This window comes from Silurus aristotelis, assembly GCF_946808225.1.
Source record: "Silurus aristotelis genome assembly, chromosome: 29".
Taxonomy (NCBI): Eukaryota; Metazoa; Chordata; class Actinopteri; order Siluriformes; family Siluridae; genus Silurus; species Silurus aristotelis.
The window spans coordinates 3,147,749-3,155,212 of NC_139602.1; the positions used below are offsets into that span (position 1 = coordinate 3,147,749).

A 7,464-nucleotide genomic window follows, 5' to 3' on the forward strand; every position below is an offset into this window, starting at 1 on the left:
CGACGCCCGGGGCGCATCTGTTCATTTTATTTCCCTGTAAATGCTTCACACTGGATCCTGATTCCTCGTACATCAATGACTGTATTCGCGTCAATACTTGTGTCCTTATGTGGTTTATTATTATTATTATTATTATTATTATTATTATTATTAAAAGACTTGGTATTCAATTAATTACCTGCTGTGGGCCCAGTAACCAAATCGTTCTGCGTTCATTTCACAGCTGCCCTGCAGGGGGCGCTATTTTTTTTAAGAGAAACGTCTCAGCAATAACGATCTACTATTCTTTGTCCGAATGAGTGCCCTCCTCCATAATGAAACAGATAGGAATTTTGGGTTCCCCCTTCTACAGGCTCGCCGAAATGTATTTATGGTGAAATTTATGTCAAATGATAGCGTTTTTTTTTTTTAAATCTTCACTGAGATCTTCAGGTAACACCTCCACTGGTAGAAGACCAACAAAGGGTATATCGTTTAGAAGGAAAAGTGTCCACTTGCAAGTTGTCCAGTGTGCAGATTACACGGGGAAACTAATGCAGATCTGCTTGACGTGGGATGAAGTGGAAGATTTCTAGCTATAGACTGACCTCAGCCCTATTGCACACGGTGTCATTCATCTCAAACATTCATGGCATTTGGCTGGCGAACTGGCCCATCAGTGGCAGCTTGGTGGTGGTGGGATTTGAACTTGTGATCTTCTGATCTAAAGTCTAATGTAAAGACATTTCTAACACCCCTTTGTTGTCTGAATGAGCACAAATCTCCTCAAATCTTCTAGTGGAGCATCTTCCCAGAAGAAGGTTATTATAACAGCAAGTGTGGAGTAGGATGTTCAGAAAGCACACGATCTTATGCTCTGAAGGCCATTTAGTATACGAGGCTGTATCAAATAATATCGAGACTAGCTCTTTTTACAAGTACATTATCTATGTTTACACTCCATCACCTTCAAAACAGCACAGCAATACAGCGCTCCTAGCGTTCCTGCCACTTCTCGAGCGTGTCCCGCACCTTCAAGCACCTTCATCTTCAGGAAGAGGGCGAAGTCTGCAGGAGCCAAATCTGGTGAGTAGGGTAGGTGCGGAAGTGGGATCATGTGGATTGTTCTCCGGCGATTGTTACGCGCGAGTTGCTGAATAGTTTCGGCATTGCCGGGGGTTGAGTTCGTCGAAGGTCTTCCTGATCTACAGTGAGCCTCCCGATTTGTTGCAGCATTGCTGCATGTGGTGTCAAGTCTCTTTGACAGATTTGGCCAGTTTTACGCAGAATTTTACGTTCGGACTTCTGTCCCTGATGAAATCGCAGACGTGGTAACCGTTTGGACTCGTAAATGGATTTAGGTGAAGTACGGATACTGGGTGGCGTTGCCATTGAATTCTTCAGACAAGCTCACCTTGTGACTTTATAAAGCTATCTAGAGATGAGATTATTCTAGAAACAATATTGAGGCGGAAATGTCAGAAGCGTCGCAGTTAACGTAGATTTAAAAAATCAGGCCACCGGACTTTTCTCTCAGGATAAAAAAGGACGCTTGTGATGTGCGCAGCTTACAAGCTAAATAATGGACCGTGTGTACAGTGTAAACATTTTAAAAGCTTTAACCGGATCGATGGGATCCATAAACCCGCAGCTGAATGTCAAGTGCCCTCGTTTTTACGTCCTCGCTCGTCAGGGTTTCCGTCTGAGGTTAACAAACGCTGTTTGTGCAGCTTGATGACCGGCTAAAAGCCATATTGACTCAACCGTTGTAGCATCGGACAAACAATGGAACTTTCCCCTGTCTGTTTTCTATTGTTTCGAAATGATTAAAGAGGGAAGTTGTCTTGGAGCACGGGAACTTAGATTTTACAATACAGGTGGTTGGTGGGTAAATGTGACTTCCTGGCTTACAATTGGAGTTGGGATTTACTAAAAAGATATAAAGCTTGGCCTGATTTCTTTCCGGCCCATACTCCAGATACATCGATGTGTGAAGTGATTTAGCTGGGATGTGAAAATTCACTAGAGAAACATTCCATTCCATAATTTAGTTCCCATTTACTCTTAAAACAACCTCCATTCTTCAGGAAAGTTGTTCTAGATTTGAAGGAGATTTGCATTCAGCAACATGGGGCGTAAAGTCAGGTACTGATGGTAAGGTGAAGAGGACCGAGGTGCCGTTCCAACTCATCCCAGAGGTGTTCGTTAAGGTTTCTAAAAGAAGATCTTCACGGAGCAGGCTTTCTACAAGATCCAAAGACATCCGATAGAGTTGTGTGCCTCTGAATTCGTTGTGACATTTTGACGAAGAAAAGTCAGGTGATCCGATACTTTTGTCTATATAGTGTAGGGTGTAGCCTTCTATCCGGGGTTTTTTCTTGGATCACTTGCTGATCAAAGTAGAAACAAAACTACTCACCAGTGCATTACTTCTTATTAATAATGTATGGAGTTGTTCATTTGGCCGCTTCTGATTGTCTATGATGGGGTCAGTTTTTCTTTTCTCCAGGCTAATTATGGTCTCTTCTACTTGCCAGACTGAGAACTTCCCAATCGGTAACAGGTACTTTTTTATCAGCTTCAGGTTTGAAGACTATCTTCTCGAGATCGCTTGTTCCAACTCATTCCATAGATGTTTGACAGGATTCAGACCAGGACTTAATTTAGTGATTTGTTTTTAGGCATTTTGGGTGTTTTTAGTTATTTTTTCAAATAAAATCTGGTACTGATGTAGGTGAGGTGAGGAGAACTGGGGTTCCATTCCAACTGATACAAAAGTTTAATATGATTTGGATCTCTATAGCAGGAAATCTTTCACTCCAACTTATGTAAAGTATAGCTTCATGGAGCTTGGATATATTTTCCTGCTGGAACAGGTTTGAAGGGTACCATCTTAAGTGTGCACGTTTTGTCTCATTCCATATATGTCCAGCATCTTTGTGCTTTCTAGACATTTTTGGGAGCTTTGATGTGCTTTTTGGGGTTATGAATCTTTTGGAGGATCCATGAGTCCCACTCAACCCTGACTCACCTGGCAGTACATTTGAAAATCCAGATGTGTCCATGTCCAAACATGTTCCTGATGAAATGAAGACACACCTGGCCATTGATAGTGTCCAGGTACTTTTGAGCCTGTGAATATAGAGGCACTAATGAAAAAAAAATGACCTTAACCTGAAAGTAAGTGTGTGTGTGTGTGCGTGCGTGTGTGTGTGTGTAAGGATCTCAGTAAAAGAGTCCAAACTCCAACCAATGCACCTGCTGAGACAAGCCTGGGCCTTTAATGACGTCACAACCAACAGGAAGCCCTCTGATTGGCCGACTGAAGTCCCTAACATCCGCCTCCGTTCGCCTTGCTTTGACGTGTTGCCAGATTGGCAATTTTGACGCGTGCGTTTTATTTTTCGCTGCCTATTAATTTGTTTACTACATAAACATGCTTGAAAAATAAGGTTATAAATAGAGACAAGGGATTCGGCTATGGGTGAAGATAGTAGGATTGTTGCTGTGACAAAAAAACGACGTGCGAGCCCATATTTAATATTGCATGATCTGGCAACCCGTAGACGGGGGTTTATTGTGGGAGTCGGACGGAGGCTGGTGGAAAGACAAAACGATATCTGCCGGTCGGGACATCTGTGTGCGCACTTGAAGTTGAATGTGATTTGAGACACAGCCATTAAGGGAGTCCTACCGGCTCACAGAGGAACAAGGTGAGTCCATATTGATTGATTGATCTTTTCCACCCAAATCTGGACGTGTCTCTGCTGGTAGGATATTGTCCATCTCACGATTAGACCATGTGATCAGATCACTTCCTGCACACGCAGCTTCGATCAGCTGATGTTTTCTAAACAAGAGTCTTTTAACACAAACACACAACCAGTGACATGCAGGTGTTTTGTAAACACAAAAGACATGTGTGATGAGGACAAGATTGTCCCCAACATGGACTCATCATGGGCTTCACACCTGCTCAGGTGACAAAATGTCATGCAGATGATCTTTAAGAGGACACCTGCCATAACCTAGTTCCATTAATCCCAGGTGAGATGTCACATACCTTCTCGTACCCCTTCTTGTAACGTAGCAGGAGATGAATTGCAGTGTGCGATGAATGCAGGACGGTAGGGACATTGAGAAGAAACATGATTGTTGGTGATGGTGTATATCTACACACCAGCAGATCCAGAAAAATCAATCCATTGGTCTCTAAAATGTCTTGCATTTTCATTCAGTTTAGATGGATTCACCATGATCCAGGATCTACCTAAAATAATGGCTCTTGATTTGAAGAACACCTGATTACAAGGTCAGGCCATGGATTCTAAGTTGGATAGGAACCTCAAAGACGTATGTCTCGATGTAGACATTCCTATCAGTCTTGGATGGTCTCCAAACCATGTCTTCTCGAGTACGTTGGCTGTCTTTCTCATTTCCTACAAAAGCCAAGGAAGAAGTGATGATTAACTTGTGCACTCTTAGTGATGTGATTCGTTCCAAGGGTTAACTTCTGCCCTGGATGTCCACGTGCCTGTTCTTTTTTTTTATGGTGCATTCACTTTTAGCAAAGGTCATTAGGACAGAATTGTACTTCCTGTGTCTCCGGCTTATTAATTAACCTTCAGAGGAGCGAAGGCAGCTGGAGGACCTGCATCAGTCACAGATGAAGGTCTGGTGGTCTTGTGGTGTGTCCAGTATGAGTAGTTAAAATGTAATTTTGAGGTACGATTGTTGGTGAAGTTTGGTTTCTAGTTCAGGACTATGGTTCAATTCATATGTGGTTGCCATGTTGGATCCAGGAATAGTGTCTGAGTCAGTGTTTTGCCTGAGAGAGTACCGGGTGTGTCGCTTCAGCATGTCTGAGCGCCACGACACACCTCGAGAACTGCCGTCCTCACGGTTTCGTGACTCACCTGCTTCTTTTGGTGTAAAAGTAAGCCTCGCACTCCCAAGCTCATTATTATTATTCTCACTTTGGATAAACGTGGACGGCGCATTGTCGCGGTGGGTCGATGACCACAAATCCTGAGGTCTTTCCCTCACTATGTGATGAGGATTAAAGACAAAAGCTTTAATTTATATATTTTTTTTTTTATACATATTTACATTATTGAATATAAAGTTTCCTGGTTAAAGCTCTTCTTCATAATCCATTGGGTGATTATTTTGCTCATTCTGGCAACTCTTCAGAACGTCGAGAACTGGGTCGTTGTGTAGAAATGATCAGCAGCAAGTCCAAAGGATGTTTCATTAGCATTAGAATTAGGATTAGCATTAGCAAAGTCATTCCCGTTTTGTTTAGTTTGACAGCAATGTTTTTTTTCTCTCAGAATATCAGTTCATTTGAGAAGTTGAGAAGAAGAACTGTGGGTGAGGGTTTTAGGGTCTTGCTTAAGGGGTCCAGCAGTGGCTCTGTGGTGGTGCTGGGATTTTACCTCGCGACCTGCCGATCAGTTGTCCTTTACTTCTCATAATTGTTATATTAAATGTATAATTAATTCTTTGTTAAAGGCTCCAGGTTTTCAAAACGGCCGCTAATTTGACTAGCAGATTTCATTGATACGTAGGTGTGAGGTGTGAGCTGTGAGGTGTGAGGTTTCTGACTGCCACAGGAACCCTGAGATCTCGACTTTTGGACTATTTCCCCTTCAGCAATCCTTCAACGTTTCAACAGTTCCAGACTTATTAGGCTTGACATGATGACAATAAGTGTGTCAAGTGTGTGTGTGCTATAGCGGAAGATACCTGTCTCAGATCCTTGACGGTCAATAGCATCAGATCAAATTTGGCTGGACCTGTTTGTAGCCATCTGAGTAGGGTGGAGCTCTGACTACATCCAAATGAGCCCAGCTCCTGGTGCGTACTCACTATAGCAACCTGCCTTACGTCACCGACTCTGGAGTCAATGACCGTGACTTGTCTTCAGCCTCTTTTGTAGACCAGGTGTCTGTAGCACAACATGGAAGTCCATAGTATTCAAAGAAATTGGGTATTCAAGGTAAAGAAAATTACTAATAATGAGTATTTTATTGAACGTAATGTTGAAGTTTTGAGAAAACAGGAAAATCTGTATATCTCGCTGATGTTGCCTGACGTTTGAAATGAATAAGACACGAACACGTGTGACGTCGTGTCAACCAGGAAGTGTTATTGTTCCAAACACTGCGATAGACCTAAAAACCTCACAAGAGCTGCTTTACGGTTTACGCCATTTTGCAGACTTCCATTTATATCATTTCAGTTGAGGCCCAGGAGTGGCAGCTTGATGGTGCTGGGTTTTGAACTGGCAACCCGCTAAGCAGAAGACCTTAACCACCAAACTACCACTTCAAACATGCCTTATAGAATAGAAACGGCTAAAATATTCCTGTTTAGTAATAATAGTGTGAGAGCAAAGTTATAATTATGTGAATCTGCGATTTTTCTCGTTTTTTTCCTTCCGAGCTGCTGTCGACGGTCAACATCTGATCATCAACCCAGAGTTCGACATTACTAAGGTTAAATTGTTGCCGTTCCACAACCAACGATGTTACTGTATCATTTCCATTTAGAAAATAAATTGTAAATTTTTTTTTAAATAACGAATCAAGTAGAACAACATTTGTCCCTTCTGGAGCAATTTACATGGTCACATGACTTCCTCATTCGAGATTCGAGATTTTTTTTTCAACGTGGTTATACACAGAATACAACTTGTTGTAATAAATTTTACACAAAATAAAGGGGACTATAAAAATGAATATATTTATTACATATTATATTAATTATAGAGAGTTTTATGGAGTTTTGCCGGTTTAAGACCTTGACCCAGTGTGATTGACCAATGAGGGATTCAGAATATACACAAAAGTTTGTGAAAGCTAAACTTAGTGCTTTTTTGAGCATCTTATTCCATATTTAAATCAATTTGCTCCACTCTTTTGTTAGGATGTTCCACTATTTTCCAGCCACGAGTGCCTCAGTCGTATAGGTACCGCTGTAGGTGAGAGGAGGATCCCTGATGTGCCCTTTCACATTTAAACCAAAGGGGTTCAATAGGGTTGAGATCGGATCTCTACAGCAGGAGAACTTCCACTTCAACCCATATTAATTATATCTTAATGGAGTTGGCTTTGTGCATTGAAGGTTGTCATGGTGGAACAGGTTTTTCTCTCCTAGTTCAAGTGAAGGGAAAATGTCCTGCTACCGCATCCAAAGAAGTTTTTTTTTTTTTTTTATGTTCTACCACATTAAACACTGATGAAACTATAAAAATAATCACTGGAGTCATTTGTGTTATTAATGTTGATATGTTCATATTTGATGGAAATTTATTTTTGTTTATTTTAAAGCTCGTCAGTAGATGACGAGCTCGAGATGTGAGTGCCCACCCAGTGCTTTAGTCATTTTCTTTTTCCATTAGTCATGTTTTCGCAGGTTCTCCCACTGCTTTTTTTCTCTGATGTCCTGCCAACTTGGACTTTAAAAGCAGTCCTGGAGTTC

General features: G+C 41.6%; 1 protein-coding gene across 11 annotated transcripts in view; it reads left to right on the forward strand.

Moving 5' to 3' along the window:
* The first annotated feature begins 3,511 nt into the window (after nucleotides 1–3,511).
* The window catches only part of myo6a (myosin VIa), a 94,035-nt gene continuing 90,082 nt past the window's right edge, over nucleotides 3,512–7,464 (forward strand). For 4 of the 11 annotated variants that reach the window (XM_083534957.1, XM_083534959.1, XM_083534961.1 and 1 more), the window contains exon 1: nucleotides 3,534–3,692. The gene's annotated coding sequence lies outside the window, so the exon portion shown is untranslated. Of the gene's footprint in view, nucleotides 3,693–3,850; nucleotides 4,027–7,464 lie in introns of those variants that run through there. The other 7 variants (XR_014532389.1, XR_014532390.1, XM_083534955.1 and 4 more) reach the window with 7 other exon arrangements.